The following is a 12701-nucleotide window of genomic DNA, read 5'->3' as shown; positions in this document are numbered from 1 at the left end:
GGAGTGGGCCAACGCCATATGGAGTGATGGGGACGCGGCGTTGGACCATTACGCAAAGTGAACGTAGGATTTCGTCTTGGACTTCAGGACCCTGGCCGCCAGCAAGGGATGGAACGACAGAGCCCTGATCTATCACTACAGGTGCAGTTTGCGCGAGGACGTCCGTCGGGAGATGGCCTGCAGAGACACCCCCCTCACATTGGACCAGCTGGTGGACCTGTCTATCCGGCTGGACAACCTGCTGACTGCCCGCGGACGTCCGGATCGGGACCTGTCCTTTCCATCCAAAAGCACCTCCGCTCCGACGCACATGGAGCTGGGAGGTGCTGCACTTAGGGTGACCGGAGGAGGGGCCATTCCCTGCACCATCTGTGGCCGCAAAGGGCACACTGCTGGTCGGTCCTGGGGGGGTTCCTCAAGGAGTTGAGGCAGCAGGCAGGGTACTATCGTGTCACCCCAGGTGAGTCAGCACCAGGCTCATCCAGAGCCCCCTGTTGCACACATGTATGTGTTTATTTAATTTCCTGAGTTTCACCCGCATTCCCAGCATAAGGCGCTAGTAGATTCAGGCGCAGCTGGGAATTTTATTGACCGTTCATTTGCCCATAGTTTAGGGATTCCCCTTGTTCCTGTGGATATGCCCTTCCCTGTGCACGCCCTAGATAGTCGACCATTAGGGTCAGGGCTGATTTGGGAGGCCACCGCTCCACGGAGCATGGTTACGCAGGAGGGTCATAAGGAGAGAATCAGTCTCTTCTCGTGGTGGTGGGCTTACCATGTTTGGCCTGTCATGACCCCACTATTTCGTGGCAACAGAGGGCTCTTAAGGGGTGGTCACGAGAGTGCTCAGGGAGGTGTGTGGGGGTTTCCATCGGTGCGACTATGGCGGAAAGTCCAGACCAGGTCTCCACCGTGCGCATCCCCTCAGAATATGCCGATTTGGCTCTCGCCTTCTGTAAGCAGAGGGCGACTCAATTACCACCTCATCGGCGGGGGGATTGTGCGATAAATCTCCTGGTAGACGCAGCACTTCTCAGGAGTCACGTGTATCCTCTGTCACAGGAGGAGACGGTGGCTATAGAAACATATGTCTCCGAATCCCTGGGGCAGGGATACATTCGGTCCTCCACTTCACCTTCCTCCTCAAGTTTATTTTTTGTGAAGAAGAAGGATGGGGGTCTGCGCCCATGTATTGACTATCGGGTTATCAATCAGATCACTGTGAGGTACAGCTACCCGCTGCCTCTCATTGCCAGTGCGATCGAGTCAATGCACGGGGCGCACTTCTTCAGAAAATTGGATCTCAGGAGCGCTTACAACCTGGTGCGTATCCGGGAGGGGGCAGAGTGGAAGACGGCATTTAGTACCACCTCAGGACACTATGAGTACCTCTGGACATTGAGAGGGCACCGGCGTATGCTGTTCGAGCCATCCTGAACTCGAGGCGTCAGGCGAGGGGCCTTCAGTACCTCGTGGAGTGGGAGCGGTATGGTCCGGAGGCGAGATGCTGGGTTCCGGTGGAGGGCGTCCTGGACCCTTCGTTGCTGCGGGATTTCCACCGTCTCCATCCGGATCGCCCTGCACCTTGTCCTCCGGGTCGTCCCCGAGGTCGGTGTCGGCGCGCTGCTGGAGCCGGGCGTCACGACATCCGCCGAAGTCGGTCCCTCTCCTTGTTCGGGCGGCGTTGGCTAAAAGGCCGGTGACGTCTACGGCCGAACGCCGCCGATCCACTTTTAATTTTTCATTTGTTCTGTCTTTGTCTTACCACACCTGGCTTCACTCGACAAATTACTTGTTTATTATTTAACCCTCTGTTCCCCATGTTGTGTTCGTGAGTGATTGTTTGTTGTAATTCGGTCCGTGTTTGTGGGCTATCATTGTTGCCTTGTATATTTGTATTTTTTGAGTTAAGTATTTCAATTTCTCATATCTGCTGTCCTGCGCCTGACTCCCTACACCAGCAACACATAGGACTGCTACAATAGGCGTGAATGAGAATATGTACATATAAATATATGGATGAGCGATGGCCGAGCAGCATAGGCAAGTTGCAATAGATGGTATAAAATACAGTATATACATATGGTATGAGTAATGTAAGATATGTAAACATTATTAAAGTGGCATTATTTAAAGTGGCATTGTTTACAGTGACTAGTGATTAATTTATTAAAGTGTCCAGTGATTGGGTCTCAATGTAGGCAGCAGCCTCTCTGAGTTACTGATTGCTGTTTAGAAGTCTGATGGCTTGAGATAGAAGCTGTTTTTCAGTCTCTCGATCCCAGCTTTGATGCACCTGTACTGACCTCGCCTTCTGGATGGTAACGGTGTGAACAGGCAGTGGCTTGGGTGGCTGTTGTCTTTGATGATCTTTTTGGCCTTCCTGTGACATCAGATGCTGTAGGTGTCATGGTGGGCAGGTAGTTTTGTGCAGAACGCACCATCCTCTGGAGAGCCTTTCGGTTGAGGGTGGTGCAGTTTCTGTACCAGGCTGTGATACAGCCCGACAGGATGCTCTCAATTGTGCATCTGTAAAGGTTTATCAGGGTTTTGGGTGACAAGCCACATTTCTTCAGCCTCCTGAGGTTTCACTACAGTTCAGGAGACACCACACTGTCTTTGTGGGTGGACCATTTTAGTTTGTCTGTGATGTGTATGCCAAGGAACTTTTAAAAAACTTTACACCTTCTCCACTGCTGTGCCTCTGCTGTTTCCTGAAGTCCATGATCAACTCCTTTGTTTTGTTGATGTTTAGTGAGAGGTTGTTTTCCTGACACTACAGTGCCCACACCTCCTCCCTGTAGGCTGTCTTGTCGTTGTTGGCAATCAAGTCCACTGCTGTTGTTTCGTCTGAAAACTTGATAATTGAGTTGGAGGCGTGCACAGCCATGCAGTCGTGGGTGAACAGGGAGTACAGGAGGGGGCTGAGCATGAACCCTTCTGGGGCCCCAATGATGAGGGTCAGCGAAGTGGAGATGTTGTTTCCTACCTTCACCACATGTGCGGTCCATCAGAAAGTCCAGTACCGAATTGCACAGGGCGGGGTTGAGACCCAGGGCCTCCAGCTTGATGATGAGCTTGGAAGGTACTATGGTACTAAATGCTGCACTGTAGTCAATGTTTACATAGGTATCCCTTTTGTCCAGATGGGATGGGGCAGTGTGCAGTGTGATGGCGATTGCATCATCTGTGGACCTATTGGGGCGATATGCAAACTGAAGTGGGTCTAGGGTGGCCGGTAAGGTGGAGGTGATATGATCCTTGATTAGTCTCTCAAAGCACTTCATGATGACAGAAGTGAGTAATTTAGTTCAGTTATCTTTTCCTTTTTTGGGTACAGGAACAATGGCCATCTTGAAGCATGTGGGGACAGCAGACTGGGATAGGGAGCGATTGAATATGTCCGTAAACACACCAGCCAGCTGGTCTGCGCATGCTCTGAGGACACGGCTAGGGATGCCGTCTGGGCAAGAAGCCTTGAGAGGTAACAAGTTTAAATGTTATACTCATGTTGGCCACAGAGAAGGAGAGGGTGGGGCGCAGTCCTTGTTAGCAAGCAGCGGCAGTAGCACTGTATTATCCTCAGTGGGCAAAGGTGTTTAGTTTGTCTGGAAGCGTGATGTCGGTGTCCGTGACGTGGCTGGTTTTCTTTTTGTAATCCGTGATTTCCTGTAGATCCTGCCACATACGTCTCGTGTCTGAGCCATTGAATTGCGACTCCACTTTGTCCCTGTACTGGCATTTTGTTTGTTTGATTGCCTTGCAGAGGGAATAACTACACAGTTTATATTCAGCCATATTCCCAGACATCTTTCCATGGTTAAATGCGGTAGTTTGCGCTTTCAGTTTTGCACGAATGCCGCCATCCATCCATAGTTTCTGGTTAGGGTATGTTTTAATAGTCACAGTGGGTACAACATCTCCAATGCGCTTCTTTATAAATTCACTGACCGAGTCAGCGCATAAATCGATGTTATCTGAGGCTGACCGGAACATATCCGAGTCCGCGTGATCAAAACAATTTTGAAACGTGGATTCCGATTGGTCAGACCAGCGTTGAATGGTTCTAGTCACTGGTAAATCCTGTTTGAGTTTCTGCCTATAAGATGGTAGGAGCAAGATGGCGTCGTGGTCGGATTTGCCGAAGGGAGGGCGAGGGAGGGCTTTGTATGCATTGCGGAAGTTAGAGTAGCAGTGATTGAGTGTATTACCCCGCGCGTAGTGCAATCAATATGCTGATAGAATTTAGGTAGCCTTGTTCTCAAATTTGCTTTGTTAAAATCTCCAGCTACAAGAAATGCAGCCTCAGGATATATGGTTTACAGTTTACATATAGTCCAATGAAGTTCCTTGAGGGCCGTCTTGCTTGTACACAACTGTACATAACTGACGAGAAATCTCTTAGGAGGTAATATGGTTGGCATTTCAATGTAAGAAATTAGGTAGGGTGAGCAGAAGGACCTGAGTTCCTGTATGTTGTCATGATTACACCATGAGTCATTAATCATGAAGCATACACCCCCACCCTTCCTCTTCCCAGAGAGGTGATTATCTCTGTCGGTGCGATGCATGGAGAAGCTCGGTGGCTGAACCGATTCCGACAACATATCCCAAGAGAGCCATGTTTCTGTGAAACAGAGAATGTTACAATCTCTGATGTCTCTCTGGAAGGCAACTCTTGCTCGAATTTTATCTACCTTGTTGTCAAGAGACTAGACAGTGGCAAGTAGTATGCTCGGGATAGGTGGGCGATTTGCACGCCTACGGAGCCTAACCAGGAGGCCGCTCCGTCTGCCCCTTCTGTGGCGCTGTTGTTTTGGGTCGGCTTCTGGGACTAGATCCATTGTCCTGGGTTGTGGTCCAAACAGAGGATTCTCTTCGGGAAAGTCGTATTCCTGGCCGTAATGTTGGTATGTTGACATCACTCTTATATCCAATAGTTCTTCCCGGTTGTATGTAATAAGACTTCAGATTTTCTGGGTTAACAATGTAAGAAATAATACATAAAAAACGAAATACTGCATAGTTTCCTAAGGACTCGAAGTCGAGTCCTAAGGTCTCAAAGTAGATCATTTAAAGATTGATATAACCTTCAATATAAGGACCTAACCCTACCATGAAAGCGCATCATTGTTGCTGTGTGAGCTAATATAGTCAAACTGTTTGCCTTGGGGTAAATTGAGCCAATGGCCATGGGGTGAGTTGAGCCAATGGCCATGGGGTAAGTTGAGCCAATGGTTGAGCCAGTGACAAGTTGAGCAAATGTAAGCGTTTTCTTCCCAGGTGTAATGCAGGCATTATCGCTGGGATATGAGGTAACAGGCCAGGCCTATGTTAAAAGTGTAAAAAAAAAGTACAAAGTGTTTGTTAGGTGTTAAGCCTTTAAACCTGTGTTACAATATACGTAAAGGGCAAAACAATTATTGTGATTGTGTTGAATTGTGTTCTGGAAATATAGATAGACATGGTTTTAAAAACCTAATGGAAATATTTCATTCAGTCCAGAAATTTGTAGGCGGCTTAACTTCCCCTATTTCGCGGCTCAATTTACCCCACACCCAGGGTAAGTTGTGCTAAGAGACCACTTTTTCTGGACAAGCTATGTTTTCAAAACTGTCATGTTTACGTGAATTCTGATTATTTCCAGGGAAACACAACATCCTGAAATATATGTAGATATCTTTGTTAGAAAGAATACTGTATTTCCCTTGACTGAGTGATGCTGAATGTAAAAAATGACACAATTTACCCACTTTCCCCTATCACTGACTTACCAGTACAATCATTCTAGTTCTTTAGATAACATGTGATGTTGGTACAGAGATCAAATGTTAGAGCTGACCAAATCAGTTTTATATGGCCGTAACTTAAGTCATTGTAAAACTTTGACTTTGCATCAGTAACAACTTTGACATATTGCTTTTACCTGTAGGACTTAAAAACTTCTTAGGGATAGGCGTCCCGCTAGCAGGACACCTGTTGACAACATCCGGTGAAATTGGAGGGCGTGCAACACAAATAAATAATTGTAATATTAAACATTCATGAACATACAAGTGTCTTATATCATTTAAAAGCTTACATTCTTGTTAATCTTAATGCGTTGTCCGATTTACAATAGGCTTTACAGCGAAAGCATACCATGCGATTGTTTGAGGATGGCGCCCCACATCAACATATTTTTCAACCAGCACGGGCTTCATAAAATCACAAATAGCGATTAAATAAATCACTTACTTTTGAAAATCTTCCTCTGTTTACAATCCCAAGGGTACCAGCTACAACATGAATGGTTGTTTTGTTGTTTTGTTAGATAAAATCCTTCTTTATATCCCATAAAGTCTGTTTAGCACCATCGATTTCAGTAATCCACTTGTTCAACATGCAGACAAAGGAGTCCAAAAAGCTACCGCTAAACTTTGTTCAAACAAGTCAAACTACATTTCTATTTAATCCTCAGGTATCCTAAATTGTATATAAACTATAATATTTCACACGGAAAGAAGTATGTTCAATGGAAAAGTAAAATTAGTAACGCACAAACAGACTGATTTTTGAACTGGGAATCTTTGTACAAAAACTCAAAATTCTTGCTCGTTTTTGAAGAAACAAGCCTGAAACAATGTACAAAGACTGTTGACATCTAGTGGAAGCAATAGGAATTGCAATATGGGAGCTGGAATAACATAGAACCCATTGCTTTCCATTATAAGAGCATGGGAGCTCAACAGAAAAAAATATTCTGGTTGGTTTTTCTTTGGAATTTTGCCGGCCATATCAATTGTTTTATAGTCTCAGACATTATTTTAACATGTCTAGAAGTTTCAAAGTATTTTCTATCCAATGCTACCAATTATATGCATATCCTGGCTTCTGGGCCTGAGTAACAGGCAGTTTACTTTGGGCACCTCAGTAAGGCGGAAATTCAGGAAAATAGACCCTAGCTATTGTAGTGCTAAACATTATCTCAGAGGTGTTCTTGGGAACCAACATGGCTGATGGATGGTTTGGCCTCATCACTATTAGACAATACAAACATTATGGCTAACACACACACACACTGTCTGAACTATAACACAGGGAAAAATGTAAAAAGTACATCTGATAGGAAAAAGTACATCTGATAGGCAATCAAAAGCAGACACCTTTATGAGTGGTGCAGACAAGATTAGTCTACCTTGCAGACACATAAACTGCACAGTATGGCAGGCTAGTTTAAAAACAACATGAGTGGATCTTACAGTAATCTCATAAGCACAGAATCAATGAGAGATTGATAATAACCGGCTTCCTACTATACAGGTTTCAGACTCTGAATTATTTCTGCTCAAGTGATCATAAGCAGATACACCACTGTACAATATCAAGCAGGATGTGCTGTACAACAGATGGAAGAAGGCCTTCTGATTTATTGCTACTCTGTAGAAGTACCGTAACACACAGCCAAGGTAAAAATAGCCTCAAACACGCAGTTTGGATGCGTGGGATGGCGTTGCGCACCTAGATGGCATACTAAGTAGACTGTCTACTGGAAATGGGGTGAAGAGGCACCTCTTTTCTCCCTCTGACATTTCTTCAGATGAGGGAAAAAAGCTTTGAATTGTCACATGAAAGGATGAGCCTTTGGGGTAGTTTTTCTCTCTCAGAAAATCTGTTTACCATGGGTCAGCAATATAAGACCTTGACTTGTTTCAAGAATTGTGGAAGGCCTTCTCCTCCAATGCACACATGTAATAATATATGTGGGCCGGCGAAGAAAGAATTGTATATACTGAGGGTTCTATCTTCAAACCCGCCATATGTAGCGTACAGTATGTGAGGGCAAGGGGGGGTTGAAAGTTCAACAGCATTTTGACCCTCTACAGCAGATATAATGCTTTTATCTGTAACATTTTGATTAAAGTTCTCCCAAGGATTGATATTTCTCTTCCTCTCTCTAATAAATGCTTTATTGGCAAGAATGGGTGGTTGCCAATGTTGGCAAAGCAATGTACAGTATATGAAGTATTACATAAATTAACTATATTTTTCTCTTTCTCGCATACACCTCCACCCCTATTCAATTGAGTGAGCAGGATGGAGAATGTATAGTAAATACATTTGGCTGCTAGAACTGCTTGGGGTTGCAGAGGAGAGCTCTCTCATGCTATAAATCACACTTTCTCCTTGGCCCCGCAGAAGACACAGACAACTGCAGTCTTAGCCTGTTGGGAAGGCTGTGTTTATTTATGCCGGTGTGTTTACTCTTGCATGCATGTAGTGTGTGTGTGTGTGTGTGTGTGTGTGTGTGTGTGTGTGTGTGTGTGTGTGTGTGTGTGTGTGTGTGTGTGTGTGTGTGTGTGTGTGTGTGTGTGTGTGTGTGTGTGTGTGTGTGTGTGTGTGTGTGTGTGTGTGTGTGTGTGTGTGTGTGTTAAACGTAAATCCGGGATACTCAAATAAGTATGATATGTTACGTTTGGTATGGTTACATGAGACAGAAGGTTACTTTAGGCAAAAACAAAAGAAGGGTGGTTATACAGCGCAAATGCCTAGCAACCCAAAGGTTGCTTGTTCGAATCTCATCACGGACAACTTTAGCATTTTAGCAACTTTGCGACTACTTACTACTATTTAGCTACTTTGCAACTACTTATCATGTTAGCTAACCCTTCCCATAACCATTTATCCTAACTCCTAACCCTAACCTTAACTATAACATGAATGTCTAGCAACCCAAAGGTCGTGTGTTCGAATCTCATCACTGCTAACTTTATAATTTTAGATAATTAGCAACTACTTACTACGTTTTAGCTACATTGCAACTCATTAGCATGTTAGCTAACCCTTCCCCTAACCTTAGTCCTTTAACATAACCCTTAACCCTAACCCATCATGCAATGTTAACTGTGAACACGGAATGATGAATCCTCAGGGAGTAGTACCCCAGGAGGTCCAAAAGAGTACACCTAAAATCAAATTAAATAGGGAGGGATGCATTACTAAACCAATGATAAATTGTTGGTGTAATAATCACAATGATCTTATCAGTGTGGGGAAAAACAAGAGGCAACTTATTTCAAAATGGCAATGATGCAGTAACACTGTGGCAGCAGTAGTGTTTCTCTTGTTGTTCATTGATGTTGCTGTTATCAAACTCACAGTAATTCAGGTCTGAAAAATGTAAGGAATATGGCAATACTGCCCTCTCCTGTTTATAAGTGAAACTACAGAGAAATGCACAGCTCGTGAAAAAAAACATATTACACATCAGAATATTAACATTTTATATGGCTTTACAGTGACTGACTAAAAGGTGATTGTATAAATTAGAATGTAAGCATTCAGATCAAATGGAAATACAAAGACTGAATTATGGGGAAATCCTTTTGTTCGGCTGCAGATCGATCTGAAGCCTATAACTAGCTGTCACCTCAATCAGGCTAAGCATTGATTTAAATGGACATCAGTAGTAGGACATTTTAAGTATATTTTGCATATTTTGCTCTCTGCCTTTTAATGCATTTCCTTCCATAGCCTCCAGTAGCAGGGATCTACAGAACAGGGCTCTCATTAACCTATCAAAATTAGCAGAATCAACTGCTCCCCCAGGGTTTTGGCTTGTGCCAGTCTAATTACAAGCAAAGCCTGTTCCTGCATTACACCGCTGGCTGGTGTTCCTCTGAGGCCCTGCACAATGCCTGTACTCTAATTGAGCTGTAACAGGGAGAGAGAGCTAAGCATGACACTTGAGGGGTTTATCTTAAAACACAGTATTGCCTATAGATGTTTATATGCTAATAGCCAAAAATTGCAAATATCCACTGTATTTTCCGGAAAGAAAAAGCCCTTCAATTTGCAATGAACACCTACTCAATGCAAAAATGACTGGATTATCAGTGGGTCTAGAAAATATTGGTTTAGCTGATAGGTCTACACTGATATTCACACCCCTGTACTTTTTCCACATTTTGTTATGTTACAGCTTGAATGTAAATTGGATTAACTTGAGATTTTGTGTCACTGCCCTACACACAATACTCCATAATGTCAAAGTGGAATCCTGTTTTTGAACATGTAAACAAATTAATTAAAAATTAAAGCTGAAATGTTTTGAGTCAATAAGTATTCAGCCCCTTCGTTATGGCAAGTCTAAATAAGTTCAGGAGTAAACGTGCTTAACAAGTCACATAATAAGATGCATGGACTCACTCTGTGTGAAATAATAGTGTTTAACATGATTTTTGAATCTGTACCCCACACATACAATGATCTGCAAGGTCCCTCACTCAAGCAGTGAATTTCAAACACAGATTTAGCCATAAAGACCAGGGAGGTTTTACAATGCTTCGCAAAGAAGGGCACCTATTGGTAGATGGTTTAAAATGTTTAAAAAGCAGACATTGAATAGCCCTTTGAGCATGGGGAAGTAATTATACAGAACGAAAATATAATTGCAACATGCAACAATTTCAAATAATTTATTTAGCTACAGTTCATAATAAATTAGACCCTAATCTTTGGATTTCACATGACTGGGCAGGGGAGCAGCCATGGGTGGGCCTGGGACAGCATAGAGCAAGGCCCAGATAATCAGAACGAGTTTTTCCCCCACAAAGGGGCTTTATTACAGACAGAAATACTCCTCAGTTTCATCAGGTGGCTGGTGAAGTTATTATTTGCACTTTGGATGGTGCATCAATAGACCCAGTCACTGAAGAGATACAGGCGTCCTTCCTAACTCAGTTGCCGGAGAAGAATGAAATCGCTCAGGGATTTCACCATGAGGCTTTACAACAGTTACAGAGTTTAATGGCTGTGATATGAGAAAACTGAGGATACATCAACGACATTGTAGTAACATCACATTACTAACCTAATTGACAGTGAAAAGAAGAAAGTCTGCACAGAATATAAATAACGTTTGCAACAAGCCACTAAAGTAAAACTGCAAAAAATGTGACGAAGTAATTCACTTTTTGTCCTGAATTCAAAGTGTAATGTTTGGGGCAAATCCAATACAACACATTACTGAGTACCACTCTCCTTTTTTCAAGCAGAGTGGTGGCTGCAACCATGTTATGAGTATGCTTGTAATCATTTAGGACTGGTGAGTTTTTCAGGATAAAAAATACAAGGATTGGAGCTAAGCACAGGCAAAATCCTAGAGGAAAACCTGGTTCAGACTGCTTTCTATCAGACACTGTGTCACGACTTCGGCCGAAGTTGATGCCTCTCCTTGTTCGGGTGGTGTTCGGCGGTCGACGTCACCGGTCTTCTAGCCATCGCCGATCCATTTTTCATTTTCCATTTGTTTTGTCTCGTTTTTCCACACACCTGGTTTTCGTTTCCCAATTATTGGTCATGTATTTAACTCTCTGTTTCCCCCATGTCTTTGTGTGTGATTGTTATTTTGTTCAGATCAGAATGTTCTGGCTTGTTTGTACCGGGTGCTGTTTATCACCCTTGTTTTGTAGCAACCGTTCTTTTTGCACTTTGTAAATTGTTTACTTTGTGCTGTTGAGTAAAGTGCGTTGTTTCACTCATCTCTGCTCTCCTGCGCCTGACTTTCTACACCAGCCTCACCCACCAACCTGACACACTGGGAGATGAATTCACCTTTCAGAAGGACAATAACCTAAAATACATAGCCAAATCTACACTGGAGTTGCTTATCAAGAAGATAGTGAATGTTCCTGAGTGGCCGAGTTACAGTTTGGACTTAAATCTATTTAAAATTCTATAGCAAGACTTGAAAATGGTTGTCTATCAATGATCAACAACCAATTTGACAGAGCTTGAAGAGTTTTGAAAAGAATAATGGGCAAATATTGTACAATCCAGGTGAGCAAAGCTCTTAGAGACCTACCCGAAAGACCCACAGCTGTAATCACTGCCAAAGGTGATTCTAACATGTATTGACTCAGCGTTGTGAGATATTTCTGTATCTCATTTTCAAAACATTTGCACAAATTTGACAAAAACATGTTTTCACTCTGTCATGTGGTATTGTGTGTAGATGGGTGAGAAATAAAATCTATTTAATCCATTTTGTTTTCAAGCTGTAACACAACAAAATAATAAGTCAATACTTTCTTAAGGCACTGTATCTGTTAAGTGGGATATGTTTGAGTGAAAGTTAGAGTGAACTGTCCAGCTCATGACACAATTGTGCCTTGTCACAATTGATCTCAAAGCTTGCAGGATGCCAGGGGACAGAATATACTGTTGTGTTTTAATTCTCTGTAATAGCTGCTGGATCTATAATTAATCAAGAGATCATGGAAAGTAATTATCCAGTGTTCTGGGGGCAAGGATTTCTTTGCCAGTAGTTGTCTCCTCTTAGATGAAATGAGTCCCTTTAAGTAGAAATTGTGCAGCAATATTACATTTGAAAAGCCTGTTATATTAAATTAAGTGCCCTTGGAAAATTAAATAAATTCAGCATTTTGACATGTCCCTCTGTGTACTCTCTGTGACTTCTAGGAAGATTTGAATTCACTTAACGCAAACATTTCTCCAAGTTTTCACCACTTCCCCACAGCCCTAGTTATTTTGTTGCTTTGACAAAGTCATAGCTGAAAAGTATTATTTATTTAATGTGATTAGTGTTTCATTTTAAGGTTAAAAAATAAAAAATAAAATAAAAACTGGGACTCATTTTAATGTCAACCCTGTTACGTGAAATTAACTCTCATTTTAATATGGTGAAACTATTCCTTTAA

The sequence above is a fragment of the Oncorhynchus kisutch genome, linkage group LG8, assembly GCF_002021735.2.
Source record: "Oncorhynchus kisutch isolate 150728-3 linkage group LG8, Okis_V2, whole genome shotgun sequence".
In the NCBI taxonomy this organism is placed as follows: domain Eukaryota; kingdom Metazoa; phylum Chordata; class Actinopteri; order Salmoniformes; family Salmonidae; genus Oncorhynchus; species Oncorhynchus kisutch.
This window is presented reverse-complemented; position numbering follows the sequence as displayed.